This window comes from Symphalangus syndactylus, chromosome 16, assembly GCF_028878055.3.
Source record: "Symphalangus syndactylus isolate Jambi chromosome 16, NHGRI_mSymSyn1-v2.1_pri, whole genome shotgun sequence".
Lineage (NCBI taxonomy): Eukaryota > Metazoa > Chordata > Mammalia > Primates > Hylobatidae > Symphalangus > Symphalangus syndactylus.
The window spans coordinates 78868341-78888118 of NC_072438.2; the positions used below are offsets into that span (position 1 = coordinate 78868341).

The 19778-nt window shown below is 34.5% G+C and overlaps 1 long non-coding RNA gene across 1 annotated transcript in view; it reads left to right on the forward strand.

The window, feature by feature from the left end:
- Positions 1-18551, forward strand: part of LOC134732760 (uncharacterized) — a 61040-nt gene extending 42489 nt beyond the window's left edge. The window contains exon 4 of the long non-coding RNA XR_010116245.1: positions 18424-18551. This is a non-coding gene — a long non-coding RNA (uncharacterized lncRNA). The remainder of the gene's footprint in view (positions 1-18423) is intronic.
- Positions 18552-19778: the final 1227 nt, after the last annotated feature.

Below are 19778 nucleotides of genomic sequence, written 5' to 3' on the forward strand. Positions count from 1 at the left end.
CTGCATAATATAGAATTGTAGCTTGAAGTTGAATAGTTAGGCAAGGGCTAAATTCCTCAGTTTCCTTTCAGTTATGGGTGATCATATCATTAGTTCTTCTCAATAAGGGATAAATGGAAGTGGCGTATGCTGCTTCTGGACCACAGCTTTTAAGAAGTCTTTTCCGTGTTTTCTTTTTCCCCAAATACTGACTGGATCTAATTGAAAATGATATCCTAAGGGATAATTTAGCTATGTGATAGAAGGAGCCTGGATGCTTGCAAAACCACACAGAAGAGAGTGCTTCCAGTACTCTGATCATTCACTAAGGACTGTTTTAGGAAAAAGAAATAAACGTCTATTCTCCTGAGCCATTACATTTTGGATTTAATTATCACTTCAGTCTTGCCTATCTTTACTAATATTATCTGCTACTGTTTATAAAACCTCTTTAAATTTTTCAAAGATCTTGAAGTCTATAGAGCCACCCAGGGGATTTTGTTACTTTGCTTGCTTTCTGAGTGACACATACACACTTTGCAAATACTTGAATGTGTAATAGGCTCTTGGAGTGGAGGCAGGGTGGTGAATTTTTGTAACTGTTGGCACGTAGTGGCAATCTTTTTACTGAAGTGATAAATATGATATTAATAATGCATGTAGATGTATAGTGATTCTACCATTTCTTCAAAGTAGAAATATATCCCCCTGAATTTAGCAAATATTATTTGCTGTGCCCATCCACATCCATTGACAGGTTTGATGAGACCGCACATCCTGTTTTCCTTTTTCAGACAGCAAAAGCTGTTTCATGGAACAAGTGTTTTAGATTAAAATGAATAGGTAGGAAATAAAACTATAATGTAAATCTAGACCCATAGTTGAATAGTTGACAGCTGCATGTCTAAGGAAAAAAATAGTCAATATTTTTCATGATGATAGATTGAAATGGGATTAGAATACAGCTGGATTTCATCTGGTACATCTCAACAGTACACATTTCCCTCAGACTTAAATCTCTGGATGAGCTTAAAGTGCTAAGCTATTTATCAATCATAAATTCTGTTGTTTGTCCTTAAATACAGGTATTGGCAATTTTCATGTATTTATGCTGGCATTTCAAAATAAGAGCTATATTGCTAAATACTCTTTGCAATAAATTCAAGCTTGCCAATGTATAACTATTTGATGACTGCTCCTCTGAGACCCCACCAAAAGGACAAGCATAATTTATAATATTTCTTATAAGGTAAAGACATGACCCTGTCTCAGGGAATTCATGAACTGTGATTTTGAGAAACGTTGCAGTCACTAAGAACTTCTAGATATACCACACTTGTGTTCAGACATGTACTTTATCAATTTTGTTTTAAATATTATCCAAATGAAATAAGGCCTCATTTTTTAACGTCTTGCATCAAACAATTAGCCACACTTCCAACAGCATTCAATCTATACACTTTGTTAAATGAAACAAACGCCCGGCTATTTCCTTTTGTTTTGTGTTCCATGCAGAATTTTATGTTCATTTTTCCATTTTGTTATGCATGATACTAAAATTCCTGTTAGTTAGAATACAGACATGACTTATATAAGGAAAATGTGTATTCTTAATTATATAAAAGCACAGAAAACTCATACTGTCACCTGTGAATGTCATGAAAGCCACTTGTGAGAATATGAAACAAGGACTTTGTTGTTATCCATTTATCAAAGGACAAAGACTGAAATTCCTAGCCTGACCCGCAAGGCCCTGAATTATCTGGTCTCTATCTACCTTGCAAGCCTCATTTCGCATTATGCTTGCACCTCCTGCTCTGTGCTCCAGCTATTCTGCCCTCTTTTCAGATCCATCTTGAACATCCCAGGCTATTTATCTTGTCTGAAATTTTCTCCTATTGTTCATCCATTGTACCTAATCCTCGTCTAGTTGAATCTTACTTTCTGTTGGATCTTAGTTCAATAGTTATTTCTTCAGGAAAGCCTACACTAGCCTTCATTCCTAAATAATTTTTATCTAATATATGCACTTATCAGCATGCCCCTCTCCTTTATATTTTTTATGACATTTGTAGTTTTCTGTTTGTGTTATAGAACATTTTCTACTCTGTTAAACTCTAGAGGCCATGCCATTTTTAGTAGTCTTTGTATTATTATCACTTAAAGATATTGCACATAGGTAGAACTAAATAAATATTAGTTAAATGAATAAGTTAATGAATGGAGTACATTTTATTCACGCCTGGCTTCAAAGTCTAACAAAAAAAATCAGACTTGAGTTGAGCCACATCAATGTTTCTGTTTAATAATGTCTTTAAAATTATTTCAGGGTTTTGTAAAAATAAAAATTTATTTTCAGTTAGGCTTTGAGCAGACAATGATGCTTTCTATCTAAACTTTTGTGATTCAATGAGAATAAATTTGTAAGAAAAATGAAAACTTTGAGCATAAAATTTATAGTCTCAGCATTCCTCTCACATTCTTATTCTGAAAAGTATGTTCCTATTGTACCAACCTTTGTGCAGATAAGAACTATTTATTCTGTGCAAGATATAATGAAAAAAGGCAAAAAAAGATAGTCAAAAAAATAAAATTTTTGATTGGGAGTTAACACTTGGTAGAAGGGAGCAGCCCTTTGAAGAAGGGGGTGACTCTGGATGAGTTACCTATATATTATGGCTTCATGACTGAAAGGCAAATAAAATTCTGATAAAATTCTGCAGCATTTTTACCTTGGAGAACCAGATAACAGGATTTGAGACAAAACAACCTCGGCTTTAAAGTGATGGATGAATCCCTAAAAAGACAAATAAAAGGAAAGTAATTAAAAATTATGTGTGTAATATATTTTCAAATCGCAGCCTGGCCCATGACCCACATGCACAGGCATACTATAAGCAGCAGAACAAAAGCTAGTATCACTGTATTAAGTTTTAAACTTCTCTCTAAGAGACAAAGATTGAACTTTAATTTCAACCAAATTAGTTGTCTGATGAAGCAAACCAACACACAAAAATCAACACTGGAGAAATATGACAGAATTCAGATTCTTCAAAACACAGCATTTAAAATGTCCAAGAAACACCCTATATGAATCAGGGTTCTCCAGAGAAATAGAACCAATAGGAGATTAGACAGATAAATAGATGAGAGAGGATTTATTAGGGAAATTGGCAAATGCAATTATGGAGGCTGAAGAGTCCCACAATAGACCAACTATAAGATGAAGACACAGGGAGCTGGAAGCATGGATCATTTAAAGTCCAAAAGCCTCTAAACCAGGGAGCCCAGTGGTATAACTCTCAGTCTTAGGCTAAAGGCTTGAGAACATGGGAGCAGGGCCTGCTGGTGAAAGTCTTTGAGCCCAAAAGCTGGACAACTGGAATTCTAATGTCCAAAGGAAGAATAAAAAGGATTTCTTAGGTCTAGAAGAAAGTGCACAATTCACCTTCTGCCTTTTTGTTTAGTTGGTTGGATGGTGCCTGCCCACATTGGGTGAAGGTATATTTCTTAGCCAGTGTGCTGATTCAAATGCCAATCTTCTCTAAAAAATACCCTTATATTATCCAGAAATAATGCCGTACCAGCTATCTGGGTATTACTTAATTCAGTCAAGTTGACATCTAAAATTAATGATAACAAGTCCAACTTTTGTCAACTTGGCTCCCATATCCGTCTGCTTAGATCATACTTAATCTCCAAATAGAGTAACAAAGTCATAGTTCTGCCTATAATGATGTAACTATTCTGTGTACACCCATAAATGCACCAATCCCCTCCCTATAAAAGGAGGTAAAGTCCTTGTGTGATATTTATGCTTTTCCTGATATTCCATAACTTAAATACTATGATGTAAAATTAACATTACTTAAATATTGATATAAACTCCATATATTTTATGTTACATAATAAAGGAACAAGAGAGAAAAGAAAAAAAGATATCCATTTAATAAATGTCTATATAGACACACACACATATATATATACACACACACATAAATGTATTACTGACAAAAAAGGGAGAAAACACTCATGGCAATTACAGTCCTTGTGTCTATAACTGGCCACATGGTTGTAGTTTGTATTTCTAACTGCCTTCTTCTAATATCCCTTCTGTATTCCCCTTGCCTTTAATAAGCACCTCAGCTGGTTGTGGTTCTTTATGTGACAGGGGGACCCAAATTTTCATTTCTGAAAGGTCTGGACCAAATTGGTTTGTTGTATTTTCCAACTGAACTTAATCATAGGGCATGATAATATTGAGAGACACCTTAAATGGTCTCCTGTATTTCAGATATTCTCCTCCTTACCTCCATTGTGCAGTAATAGACCAATTTCCCTTGATAGTCTGAATTAATCAGCCCCTCCAATACTGTAACTCCGTTCTTAGCCCTTTTACTCAGAAGCATGAGGAGCCCAACGTAGCTGAGTGGCGTTCTTATGATTGAGTGTTTTGGCATATTTTTGTGTCTCCTGCTAGAAGCATTTCTCCTTCCGGAACTAAGACCTCTAGGCTAGCAGAGCATAAGTTCCAGGAACAGCAAGAAGAATTTTGCTGGTGAGTCACTAAGTGTAATGGTGAATAGTGCCACTGTTATTTTCACCCCTTGATTTCTAACCTGTGAATTCTGGCTATGGAAGAAACAATACGATAAATTGGACACTGATTCAGAGCATATATGGCCTTCTGAGAACCTTGCCCCACCCCTGAAAGGGCTTGACACCTAGCTGGCCCTGTAACTGCATCTTCAAGAGGCCGTTCCATGGCTCTCTCAAGTCGGCTGCTCTAGGATGAACAAGAACACAGTAAGACCAGTGAATTCCATGAGTATGAAGCCATTGTTTTACTTCCTTGTTTGTGAGATGAGTTCCTTGGTTAGAAGCAATTGTGTGTGTAATACTAGGACAGTGGATAAGGGATCCTGTGAGTCTATGAATGGTAATTTTGGCATAAGCATTGCATGTATGGAAGCCAAATCCATATCCACAGTAAGTGTCTATTTCAGTAATGACAAAATAATGCCCATTCCATGAGGGAAGGGGTTCAATGTATTGATCTGCCATCAATTAGCTGGCTGATCACTCCAAGGAATGATTATCAGAGGCTCAATGTTGGATTCTGCTGCTGGCAGTTTGGGCACCCAAAATTGTCATAGCCAGGTCAGCCTTGGTGAAAAGTTCATGTTTCTGAGCCCATGTATAACCTCCATTTCTGCCACTATGACAACTTTTTCCATAAGATTTTTAGGCAATGACAAGGGAGTCAGGAATAAGTGGCTGAGTGGTCTCCACAGAATGAGTCAGCCTGTCCACTTGATTATTAAAATATTCTCCTGAGGCCTCCATTTGGTGAACACTTACATGGGAAACAAATATCTGTATGCTTTGAATATTCATAGAAGTTTATACATATATTTCTTTCCCAAATTTCTTTGTCACCAATTTTCTAATCACGGTCCTTCCAAGTCTTTAACCTCAAGCCAAGCTGTTGACTGCAGTGCATGAATTGGTGTATAATTGCACAAATGCCCAATTCTTCATTCAAGCAAAGTACACAACTAGGTGCACTTCTGGAAGTTCTGCCCACTGAAAATATTTTCCTTCACCACTGCCCTTCAGAGGTGTCTTATAAATGGGGGTTACAGCTGTGCACTTTCAGATGGCACCTACATATCATGCAGAATCATCAGCAAACCAGCTTCAAATCTTCTTTTTCTCGATCAACTGATCATAGGTAACTTTAAGACCACCGACATAAGTCCCGGAGTCCCAAGGCTGGGGAACCTGGAGTTATGATGGTCAAGGGTCAAAAAAGGAATGTTATTTCAAAAAACAAGAGCAAGAATTTGTATTTTTCTGTCTTCTTGTTCTATCCAGGCCCTCAGCCAGTTGGATGGTGCCACTCACATTGGGTTTCGGGCAGATCTTCCTTACTCAATCCACCGATTCAAGTGCCAATCTCTTCTGGAAATATCCTCACAGAAATACCCAGAAACAATGCTTTACTGGGTATCTGAGTGTCCTTTAATCCAGTCATCTTGACACCTAAAAAACAAACATTCACACTTCCTAAAATTACTTACCATATAAGGAAATAAGAAAATATGACTCAATCACAAAGGAAATGGCAATATGTAGCAATAAACCACAGGCATTGGAATTAGTAGATAAGAATTTAAAGGCAGTTGTTGTAACTATGGCTTTTGAAGAAAAGGGCATATGCTAATGAGTGAAAATATAGAAATTCCAGTAGAAAATAATGAACTATGTTAAAAATCCAAATGGAAATTTTAAAACAGAGATTAAGTATATGATGTAAAAAGTTTCACTGATTGGAGGTGTCAGATATCCCCCAAAGATCCCCACATCCCAGTCTCCAGGACCAGAGAATATGCTATTTTACATGGCAAAAGGAAGATTGCAAATATGATTAAGAGGACAGATTCTGAAATGTGGAGATTGTTCTGGATCATCTGGGTGGCCCTATTGTAATCAGAAGAGTATTTCAAAGTGGAAGAAGGAAATAAATGATAAGATTAGAGAGGAAAATGTTGCTAAGGAGGAGGTCAGACAGATGACTCTACCCACTATTGCTGACTTTGAAGATGAAAGAAGGACATCATAAACCAAAGAATGTAAGTGATTTCTAGAAGCTGGAAGACAGAATTAAACAGATTTCTCCCCAGAAGCTCCAGAAAGAAATATAACCCTGAAGACACCTTGATATTAGCACAGAAAGATCCCTGATAGGCTTCTAAACTACATACTGTAAGATAATCAATGTAAAACTAATGCAATGGGCTGGCCAGCTTAGTAAAGATGAAATATTAAAGATGAAATAGTGAGCTTGATGATAAAACAATCACATGGGTTGAAAAAGAGAGCTCAAACATGAAGATGAGGAAGAGTGAAGGCTAAGGAGGAAGAAAGAAGGAGTAGCAGGGAAATAGGAGAAGGACAAGAAGAAAAAGAAGGAGAAAGAGAAGAAAAAGAAGCAGTAGTAGCAGCATCAGCACTGCCGCTACTAACAACAACAATAACAAATACCAGAGAAAACAAAAAATGCCAAGACATTTGCTTGTGAAATCCCATAGCATGCAGAGAAACAATGTTTTAAACGACAATCAACTTCTCATCAATAACAATTGAGACCAGTAGACAGCGAAACACCACCACTGAAGTGCAGAATACAAACACACACAAACACACACACACACACACACAATCAAGGCAGAATTCTATACCAAGGGAAAATAGTTTTCTTTTTTTTTTTTTTTTTTCTGAGACGGAGTCTCGCTCTGTCGCCCAGGCTGGAGTGCAGTGGCGCAATCTCGGCTCACTGCAAGCTCTGCCTCCCGGGTTCATGCCATTCTCCTGCCTCAGCCTCTCCGAGTAGCTGGGACTACAGGCGCCCGCCACCACGCCCGGCTAATTTTTTTGTATTTTTAGTGGAGACGGGGTTTCACCGTGGTCTCGATCTCCTGATCTCGTGATCCACCCGCCTCGGCCTCCCAAAGTGCTGGGATTACAAGCGTGAGCCACCGCGCCCGGCCAATAGTTTTCAAAAATAAAAATGAAATCAAGATACTCATAGATAAAAAACAATAAAATTTGTTGGCAGCAGACTTACATTACAAGACATCTTAAAGGAAGTTCTTTAGATTGAAATGACATGAGAGCAGGTGGAAATTAATGTGTTCAGGAAGGAACAAAGCTATTGAAGTCAGCTATATATCATATGAGGATAAAAACCATAACACTATAAAATAAAAAGCATAGGACTTACAATATTACCAAGCTTTCATATTATATGTATAATGCTAAAATTTTAATTCTCAATAGATCAAGAAAATTATAAACTGCATATAGTAATCTCTAAAGTAACTACTAAAAAAAATGAAGTGTTAAATAGAATCATATATTTCAAATACTCTAAACAAAAGCAGAAGAAAAATGTACGAAAAATGGAAAATATGAAACAAAATAAACAAATTAAAAACATAAACATTTACTTTAAACATTAATGAATAAAAAGACCAATAAAAAGCCTAGATTGCCCAGGTAAGTGAAAAATAAATCTCAACTATGTGCTTTTAGAATGATGCACCTTAAATATAAAGAAACAGTTTGAGTGAAAAAAACGGGTAAAAAAGTATTTATCATATAAATGATAGTCACAAATATCTATGACTATATTAATACTAGGCACAAGATTATGAAAGAGAATGTCCAGTGGCAAAAAGGAACATTGTATAATGATAAAATGTTTCATGCATCAGGAAGATAATATATTGTAAATGTATTTACCTATTACAAGAGCTTCAATTCACAAAGCAAAAATTGACAGTAAGAAAGAGGTACATAATTCCTCATTTATTGCTGGATAATTTAACATCACCCTCACATAAATTGTGGAAAAGAAATCTAGAAGCAAATCAGAAAAGATGTTGCAAAGCAGAATAACACAAATACCATGAATTGATATTTATGGAACTCTACAATGGTGACAGTAGGATAAGTGTTATTTTCAAGTGTTCATTGTACACTTATCAAGATAGAACATACACTAGGAAATAAAGTGTAAATAAATTTAGAAAGATTGAAATTATATAGAGTATATTATCTGTTGATGATAAGAGTAATTTAGAAAGCAATAATAATATATTTAAAAAGACAAACCACTTGAAAATTAAGCAACACAATTTTAAATAATTTCTAGGCCGAAGAAGAAATTAAGATAAAATTAAAATGTATTTTGTGTTTAATGAAAATGAAATACAACATAAAATGCGTGGCTTGTAGTTGAATGAGCACTTAGAAATTTATAGCCCTATTTTATCACATTACAAAAGAAGGAAGATGATCTTTCTCTTTAAGAAGACAAAAAAAGAACCAAAAAAGGTTATTGTTAAATATAAGAAGGAAATAATAATAATGTAAAAATCACTAACTAAACACAACAACAAATATAGAGAAAATTAAGAAAACTAGCTACTTAAAAAATTGACAAAATAAACAAGCCCTAACTCTACTGGTTAAGAAAAGAGAGAGAGAAAGAAGAGAAGAGAGGGGTGGGAAATAATATGAACTAAACTCTATCAGGAATGAAAGAGGTAAATCATTAAAATTCCTAATAGAAATAAAAAGGATTATAAAATAATAGTATCAATATTTTACAATAAAAATTCAAAATCTTATATATAAAATGAACACATTTCTTTTAAAAATGTTTTTAGCAAATCTGACACATGATAAAATAGAAAATTTCAGTAGTTCAATATGTATTTAAGAGTTGAACTTATTATCAACATAAATAAAGAAAACTTTAGCCCAGAGGTTTTAATGGTGAATTTGGTCAATTATTTAAGAGAGAAACAACATCAAACTTACAAAAACTACTACTGAAGAGAGAAAAAGGGTTTCATAAGAAGTCATCATAACCACAAATCTCATAAAGATATTAGAAAATTTTTAAAATACAAATTTACCTCATAGATTTTTAAATCTTTAATAATTATCAAATGAACTCAAGCAATACATAAAATAAATAATACATTATAACCTAATAAGATTTCTAAGTTTGGTTTACCACTTGTCAACAAATCAAGATTAAGTATCAGTCAAGAATAAAGGAGAAAAACCGTCTGAAAATTTCGATATGTACAGTAAAAGTCTTTGAGAATTCTCAACACTCAATCTTGATTAGGTCTCTTAGCAAATAGAAAAAAAAAGGAACTTTCTCAGTCTGATATGGTACAATATATTTACAATCAACATTGCACTTAATTTGAGACATTGAACACTATCCCCTTAAGATCTGGAATCTTTTTATTCCACAATGCATTGTAGATTCCATCCATTGTAATAAAACAAGCAATATGAGTAAAATCATTAATATTAGAGAGAGAGAGGAAGAAAGGAGGAGAAAAGAAAGAGAGGGAGAAGTGGGGGTAAAGGCTAAAGAAGGAAGGGAGGGAAGGATGGAGGAAGAAAGGAAGATGTCTCTATTTGCAGATTACAGAAATTTTAACAGAAATCCTAAGGATAAGATAAATCCTCCACTAGAACTATTGAGTAAATTTAGTAATCCTGGATATAAAGTCAATATACACAAATAAATTTTATTTTTATACTTTGGCATATGTAATTAAAATATGAAATTTAAAAATAACAAAAAAATACCAAAGAATAAACTTAGCAACAGACGTACTGCAAACCTGTTCTATATTTTTTTAATATTGAGAAAAAATTGAATGGAGATCTGAAAAATACCCATGCATTGAAAGACTCAGTGTTATTCAGAAGACTGCTTTTTCCTAAGAGACTCCATAAATTCCATGCAACCTATTGAAAGATTTCCCACATGTTTTGTGGTAGAAATTGAAAAGCTGTTTCTAAAATGCATGTGGACATAAAAATAATCTAGACTGTCTAAAACAATTGTTATAAAAAGAACCATATTTAAGGACTTACACTTTCTATACTTCAAGAAATATTATAAAGACACAAAAGCAATACAACATGGTACCAGCCTAAGAATTTACAAATATACCAATTCAGTGTAATACAAAACCCAGAAATAGACCAAACTGATTTTGTCTTTTGATTTTCAACAAAGGTGTAAGAGAAATCCCAATTAAGAAAGAAAAGTCTTTTCAACAAGTGACATTGTAACAACTGGAAATTCATATAGGAAAAAAATTTATCACACCCAGAAACTAAATTGAGGTAATAGACTTAAACATAAAAAACTACATATGTTTTAGGACACAATGGCTAATATCTTCTTGACACAGCACGTACAAAAATATGTATTCTATATGCTTTCATTATTATGAAATTCTCTATTATAGTAAAAAAAAATCAAAATAGTGTTTTTCTCTAGGGGCAAGATTAGTGGCCAGAACAGACTGAGAATGGACATGACGACACCTTTTGGAATGATGGTGGCATTTTACATCTTGAGAAGGGTTTGAGTTACACAGGTGTGTGCATTTGCAAAAAGTCGTCGAGTGGTACACTTAAGATCTGTGTAATTTGTTGTACATAAATTATACCACAACAAAAAATGTAAAAAGAAATAGTGAGACCTAGTTAATGAAATGTACACGGAAGTGTTTCTGGGAAGTGTACTAATATCTGTAATTTACTTTGGAATAAATCAAAATATGAGATAAATCAATGAATGAATATAGATGTGCTTAGATGGATAGTAAATTGTTAATAGTAGAAATGAGGTCCCGGATGTTTGGTCGGGCGCGGTGGCTCACACCTGTAATCCCAGCACTTTGGGAGGCCGAGGTAGGTGGATCACGAGGTCAGGAGATCGAGACCATCCTGGTTAACACGGTGAAATCCCATCTCTACTAAAAATACAAAAAAATTAGCCGGGAGCGGTGGCGGGCGCCTGTAGTCCCAGCTACTCGGGGGGCTGAGGCAGGAGAATGGCGTGAACCCGGGAGGTGGAGCTTGCAGTGAGCCGAGATTGCGCCACTGCACTCTGGGCTGGGCGAAAGAGCAAGACCCCGTCTCAAAAAAAAAAAAAAGAAAAAAGAAATGAGGCTGCCAGTACTTAAATGTTCATTGGGAACATCTTTCAAATTTTTGATGTTTGAAATATTTTATAATAAAATTTGGGGGAACAACAGGGAGAAAAGTAATTACTCAGAAAGGAAAACCTGTAATCGGAATAATAATGATGGTAACCACCATGCATGGAGACTATTATGGGGTAGCCTAAGATTTATCACATATTATCTCATTTAAATCTTGCAAGAATTCTCAGTGATAAAGAGAATTATTATACGCGTTCATAGGAGAACTTTAGAGAATTATTATTATACGCATTCATAGGAGACATTTAGAGACATTAATAACGTTTCGGTACTTTGTGAATACCAGATTCAAGAGTCAAATCATGTCTTGGTTGATATTAAAGTGTATCTTCTAAGCCACTGTGCTATATGCTTTCCTGAATTTGTATAGAATCAAAAAACGGAATTTAGGAATAATGGCCCCAAAATGCAGAGTAAGCAAACTCCATTGAATACCAAAGATATAATACAAAGCACACTAAAAGAACAAGTCCAATTTGGCTGGGTGCAGTGGCTCACGCCTGTAATCCCAGCATTTTGGGAGGCTGAGGCGGGCAGATCACTTGAGGTCAGGAGTTCCAAACTAGCCTGGTCAACATGGAAAAATCCCCTCTCTACTGAAGTACAAAAATTAACCGTGTGTGGTGGTATACACCTGTAATCCCAGCTACTTGGAAGGCTGAGACATGAGAATCTCTTGAACCTAGGTGGGCAGAGGTTGCAATGAGCCTACATGAGACCACTGTACTCCACCCTGGGCAACAGAGCAAGACCCCGTTTCAAAATAAGAAAAGTCAAATTGAACCCGATATATATTTTTTCATCCATTAGGTCTGTACAAATTCCTTAGTAAAATTGATATTGGTCAAAACTCCCTACATATGTTTAGTGTCTCCTCTGAAATATTTCTGGTGAGAAACTATAATTTCAGTCATTTAAAAAAATTTTGGCCTTAACTATAGTTTAGGAAACCTGGCATAGTGGCAGTTTATATTAATGGTATAGACAGGATAGATAGACTATAAAGGAAGGAAGGCAGGAGGGAAGGAGGGAAGGAGGGAAGGAAGGAAAGAAGGAAGGAAGGAAGGAAGGAAGGAAGGAAGGAAGGAAGGAAGGAAGGAAGGAAGGAAGGAAAAGTTTTAAACTTTCAAATCTATATACTGAGTTTCCTACAATAACTAATTAATTTTAGGAAAGATGATACGAGGGAGCAAAGATGCCAGATTAAATGTAAATAAATTAATGGGGCTGGGTGGGGTGGCTCATGCCTGTAATCCCAGCACTTTGGGAGGTTGAGGTGAGCAGATAACCTGAGGTCAGGAGTTCCAGACCACCCTGGTCAACATGACAAAACCCTGTCTCTAATAAAAATACAAAAACTAGCCAGGAGAGGTGGTGGGCTTCATAATCCAGCTAACCTGGAGGCTGAGGCAGAAGAATCATTTGAACCCGGGAGGCAGAGGCCGCAGTGAGCCAAGATCGCACCAGCGAGACTCTGTCTAAAATAAATAAATAAATAAATAATAAAATAAAATAAAAAAATAAATTAAAAAAAATTGTCATCAAAGTGAGAAGTTATTTTTCTAATTTCTAACAAAAGAAGAGAACACACACAAAGAGAATAAAGGGAGCAAGCAAAAGAGATTAAAGACTTAAAAAATATTTCAAGATACCCAGTGGTAGAAATAAAAGTCATTATCCAATATTACAGAGTTTACATAGAAAATGGCACTAGCAAAAATATCCCTCTACAAGTTGTTATTTGTGTCATGAAATAAATAAGATGAATCTAATTTCATAGGTAAAATATAAAAGAAAAAGATGTAATTAAATGAGTTTGGCAAAGTTAAACATTTGAGAATGATCATACAAATAAGAGAATATAAATATGTATGTTAAATATAATTACTCTCCAGCAGCCACTAGTTTCCATTACTATTATTACCGAGTTCAGCCGTTTGATCCATGGTAAAAAGCATGTATATCAAATATAGGGAGACATTATTCACTGCACAACTAGGAAGATTGATCTACAGAAGAATCATGCTAACTTGAAATGTTTGAGTCCCTATTCCTTGCACTATTTAATTATCTTCTTACTCCTCCTTACCATTGTTTATTGACTCACTGATACACTTTAAAATTGTTAAGAAATGTGACATCTATCTCACAAAACGACACATCCTATATATAGGTTTAACAAATTATCCTTCAAACTGGAACACATTTGAGTAAAATGGAAGCTTCATTTCTCTTTAAGCTGGAGAAACAGTCACAGAGCAGAACTTCTCTGGAAGGTCAGGATGTACCGTCACCCTACCTTCTTGTAAATAGTAAACCAACACCATCCTGTTATTGCTTTCTTAATCTCCTTAACTTTTTAATCCTCTTCATTTCCAAAACGACTTTAGCCTCTTACATGGATGGCCATAACCCAGACAATACCATTTTTCTTAACTAATACACACTAGCTATTTTAAACTATAATATCCCTGGGTCCAAATGCAATACACTAGTTTTTCAGTTTTTAATTTCAATACTGGAGATAGTTGATAAATTTAACATTGGTTTTAGAAACTCCTAACCTAATAGAGACTAATATTTTTCTGCACCTTTTTTGTTGTTCAGTTACACTTGTTCAGCAAAGCTCCAACTCAGCATCATTCCAGTGATGCAAATCTCCACATACTGCTAAGTGGTCACCTAGCTGTACAGCAGTCATAGTTTAAACACTCACCATTCCTAAACTTGTATCTCCATGCTAATCAGCAACCCTTTGACATACTCAATTGTTTTTCTCTTTCACTTGTCTTCTCATAATCCCTATCATAAAATCTTCATTAATTAATAATGTTGATGAAGTAGATTTTTTCCAAGTGCTGATTTTAATTTATAAATAATTCATTTATTCCTACCCATTTTATTCCCGAAGAAAAACCCACATTTTGCTCCTCTTTGAGAGTGGTCTTTTGACTAGAGCTTGTGGTTTTCTCAAATATCCTCTGAAACATTGGCTTCAACAACTGCCATTTCATATCTCATGGTTGTTTCCCTCAATCCATAAATATGCTCATAGATCTCATTTCTTTTTAAAAAATAATAAAGATAAATATTTTACTTTGATTTCTATATATTATTTCTCTTCCATGCATACTGTTTCTAATTATAAACTATCTCAATTTCTTACCACCCATTTCTTTTAGAACTTACCATTATCTAACATCTTCCTCAATGATGTCAAGGAAATTTCTCCTGCCCAGGTTCCCAGTTCATATTTTGATCATTTTATTTATCATATATTTTGGGAGTATCTGCAATATAGCAGGCACCATTGAATTGTTTGGATTAAATCAGCGAGGGTAACAATAAAGAAAACAGACAAAATCTCTTCCCTCAAGAAGTTTACATTTTACTGGGACTAGATAGAATTTTTAAAAAATGAACAAACATGCTCAATAGGTAAATTAATGTTTTAGAAGTTGGCAAGTGACATACTTAATAATATGTAAAAAGAAGACGAGCAGAAGAGGGAATCAGAACTTGGCCCAGAAGACGAGTTACAATTTTAAAGTGAATGGTCATAACTGACCTCATTTATAAAGTGCTATCTGAACAAAGATTTAAGAAAAATGAAGAATATAGCTATGTGAATAAGAAGGCATGCAGGTCAGGCATGTTCAAGAAGCCCCCAAATAGGTCAGAGTGGCTAGAGAAAGGGAGAGCACAGCTGAAGATAATTTGACAGAGGTATGGAAACCAAGATTATGTACGACCTTGTAGAATATTGTAAAGCAAATGACCTTCATTCTAAGTGTAATGGGTTCTGTGATGATTTTGAACAAGAGAGTGGCATGATCTGACTTAAGTTTTAAAAGTATCACCTAAAATCTCATATTAACAATAGAAAGACTTTGCGGGGGGCAAGGATATGTTCACTGAAGTAATAAGGAAGCTATTATAATAACCTAGGAGGAAATTAATAAGACTTACACCAGTATGGTACCATATGGTGGTGGACGTACTGTTTGCAGAAAGGTAGAAATGGTCACATTCTGAAAATTTTTCAAGGTGGTTGTAACAGGATAGGACATGGGATGTAAGAGATGGCATGGCTCCAGGCTTTTGGCCCCAAGCAATGGGACCACATGGATCTTGATTATGGTTTCAGAAGAGTTGACTGGCAAAAAAAAAAAAAAAAACACATTAAGAAGGCTACAAAGCCGGCTGAAGGAAAAGGATTTAAAGAGGGAAATCTTGAGAAGGCTTTCAGCACCTTCTCACCTGGCATGTGGTCCTCAGACAGCCACAATAGCATCCCCTAAAAGCTTGTTAGAAAGATAAAATCTCAGTCCCCTGCCCTACCTACTAAATCAGAATCTCCATACTCGCAAGGGCCCTAGATAATTTCTAGGGGAAATCCAGATAATTTCTTTGGGGAAATCTGCTGTGATAATACATTAGACGAGAGAACAAGAAGTAAGCATGTAGTTGGCAAAAATATCTAATCTTTTTTAAAAAATTAACTCATAAATAGTGGAAGCATTTGTGAGTTGTAGATTGTCTTTAAACTGGAAGAAAGTTATTGAAAATTGTGATTAGCCGTTCTATGCAGAAAAATTAAGACTACAATCTGACAGACATATTCCAAAAAGTTAAGATGTGGATTCATCAATTAAAAAAAAAATTTTTAATTCCTGTGTATTTTCCCTCCCTCAATTTCCCTTATTTGTATCAACTAATTTCTGAGACTCTTTCTGGTCAGTTTATTTTGTGTAACTGCAAATATATAAGGAATTAGCCACGAACAACCGTAGATTGTCAGTTAGTCAAGAATTGGTTTAAAAATATTGAAACAAAAGCTTCTGGAGCCTGCATAACAGATGCAAGGTTGTGTAGCTAGTAAGAGGGATAGTTGGGCTAGAATAAAGAACCATTGAATTACTGAAGGTAATATAGTGAATTTTTAAAAGTGTTCCATAGTACAGGTTTTTTGGCTGCATAATTTTACCAAAAATGTGAATTAATTTGACAAAAATGCTTTTTACAAAATGCTTGTCAACAGCATTCATAGGCACAGAAAGAAGATAATTTGTGCTAATAGACACATAATATGTGGCATATGTCTAGGACAATATTGTTAAATTAAGGGGTACTGTTTTGCATGTTAATATTAGCTACTGTCATATATTTGGCAACAAACAAGCATTAAAATCACAAAATATAAGTCTCAAAGCAATCAACTTTGGAAACAATTCTTCATGCCAAATTGTACTTCATCTAGCATGTAATAGTAATGATAATACCTCCAGTCTACCACAGCCTAGATGGGCAGATAGGTTTTTCTTAGACTTCCCCAGTTAATATTTCCAAGCTTTTGTTTTGCTAATTATTTTACAAATACCAGGGAAATTTTTATACATTCTACTCAAAACACATTTCTTTAACATTTTTAGAAATGTTATTTAAATATCGTGGTTCTCCTCTGCACCTAGAGTTTTCCTCCATCACATCCTCAACATGAGCTGCTGATTTTTTCTTTTTTATTCCATCTTAGAATGTTCAACCCAAAGTCTTTCCTTTCTTAAAGGGTTTTCTGACCCATTGTCAGATTAGAACTGGTCTTTCCTGGTCTCTGTAGAATCTCTTCTTCTCCTATCTTTATGACTCATCTTTGATTTTATCACTGCGTTTTATCTTTCCTTGTATGTGGTTATTAGAGAATTTATTTAGATCCTAAATTGTGAGATTTCTAAAGATATGAATGGTGTCTTCTTTGAAAGAACAGTAACACTATGGAGAACGAGAATGTCATAACGATAGTAAAAACAGCTAAATTTAACTTTATATTTATGCCCCAAGTTATTTTATTTATTCTTGTATATATTGCCCAATAAAATAAAAGCGCTATAAAGCAGATCCTATTGGCCCAAAGTGGCTAAATACCTTGTCCAAGCTCAATCAGGCTGCCAGTTACTTCATTACGATTCTAACCCTGTTGCCAGAGATGATAATTGTATTATTTTACAACACAATTTTGACAAAGCAGAGGTCCAGAATTCAACAAATGCTGATTTATATCCCTAGCTTTTTCTCTCATTCCATGGAGCAAATTTTGGAAACAGATGTAAATTTCCAGGGATTTCCTTGTTATACTTGATAACATGGTAACACATGATAGAGATTCCATAATTATTCAATAAGCTAACACACTTACATTTTGTAGGTTAGAGTATCAATGTACTAAATTGTAGCCCCATCCTTCTTTCTAATTTCTGTGTTCTCCACAGAGATTTTTACAATATTATTTTCAAAGAGAGTATTCAGTAAATTTTAAAAGTAATTTGTATATAATGAAAACCAAAGCACCTCTATTTTACCTCCTTTTTGGAAAGATTTACCTTAGAGCTATAGAAATATGTCACAATGTCTCCCTGACTCACAGTGACTTTCCTTGACCAAACTTTAACATGTTTAGGTTGTTAAGTTTTGCATGCTTTGAGTTTTACATCAGTTACTTAGAATTGACCTTTTTCATTTGCATCAATAGAAAAAAATCTCTTCTGCATCTCTTAAAAGAAAGAAATAAAGGATTCTTAAGACTGGCTTCCATCGCTGTAGTCTAGGAAAACAGTTTTAACAACAATAATGGGTGACTTTTCTCTGAGAAGTCACAAGCAATTGTGTTGTCAGTATAAGAACTGAAAGCATTTGGTTTATACATGTGGTATGGCTGTCTTAATCTTTTAGTTCATCAAATTCCAAGGAGTGAGCAAAAGGCAAAGATTGTAACTTTGGCTGCCAAAGAGAGTGTGAATCATTTCTCTCAAGATTTTAAATATCCTTTTTTTAGCTTGCAGGCATAAAGCAACCAACCTGAATGAAAACAGATTTGGGCTGTAATAAGAAGACGGAACTTAACCAGCAAATGCTAAAGTGTCTTCCTGAAACAGAACAAAAGTTTTATGCATAAATGTTACTTCAAAAAATACGCAGCAAATTGTTCACACTGTGTTCACTGGACCTTATTATACCTTTAAAGGTCATGAGAACTCTGCTAAGACAAGGAACTAGAAATTACAAAAACAATAATCAGTCATAGCTTTTGATACCTATAGATTAATGCAACTTTTTAGTACCTTGCTCTAATTTAAGGCTTGCATAGATATATTTTTTATACTTACATTGTTTTATATTTTCATTGTATTGATAATATACTAAAATAGTATATCATATTAAAATGTTATGTAAATTGATAATTTGTAATAATAAACCTATGATATGATGGAACAAATCAGGAAAGCCAGAATGGACTCATATACAAGGATTTGGTTTACGTAAGATGATATCTCAAGTTAGTATGGGAAGGTTTGATTATGCAAAGAATTCTATAGAAACAATTGAAGATCTATCTATCCATCATCTACCTATCGATCTATCTATCATCTATCTATCTATCTATCTATCCATCATCTATCTATCTATCTATCATCTATCTATCTATCATATACATTTGTGTCAGGATTTCACCCATTATGACAAAATAAATCCCAAGTGGATACAAGCTCTAAGCATAAAAATAAACAGTAAAAGCTCTAAATAAAATACTAATTTTTTTCATTATTGATTGGAAAGTTACATTTTAACCATTACCCAAAGCTTAAAAGTAAAAGAGAAAATTTGACAATTAGGCTATATAGTTGGAGGATTAATACATGGGCAGCATATTATAAGTCAAGTTAAAAGGAAGAGATGCGAACCTGGGCAGAATATTTGTAACACAGATGAGAAATAGATGCGAGTCTTAAATATATTAAAAGTTGATACAAACCAACATAAAAGAACAGCTGCAGAAAGACAAGAGAGTTTTCCTTCCGGTATCTGCATAAATGATTTCTTATCAAAAAGGTCTTCTCTGACAACCTCACCAAAAGAATCCCAGCATTTTGACAATCTCTCTAATCAGGCTTTTCATTATCATTTACTGTCTGTAAGTTCTAGGGAACCAACTACCAGAGACTTTATATTCATTTCATTATTATATTCTAGTCCATGACTCATTGCCTGGCTTATAGTGTTTATAAAAATTTAGAATAAATGAATCTAGAATAAAATGTAAAGAGACATGATAAATAACAGAAATATTTCCTTGAAAAGAGTGAATAGATTATCCTTAGCAGTAAAGAAAGAATAAAGACGTGTGTGTGT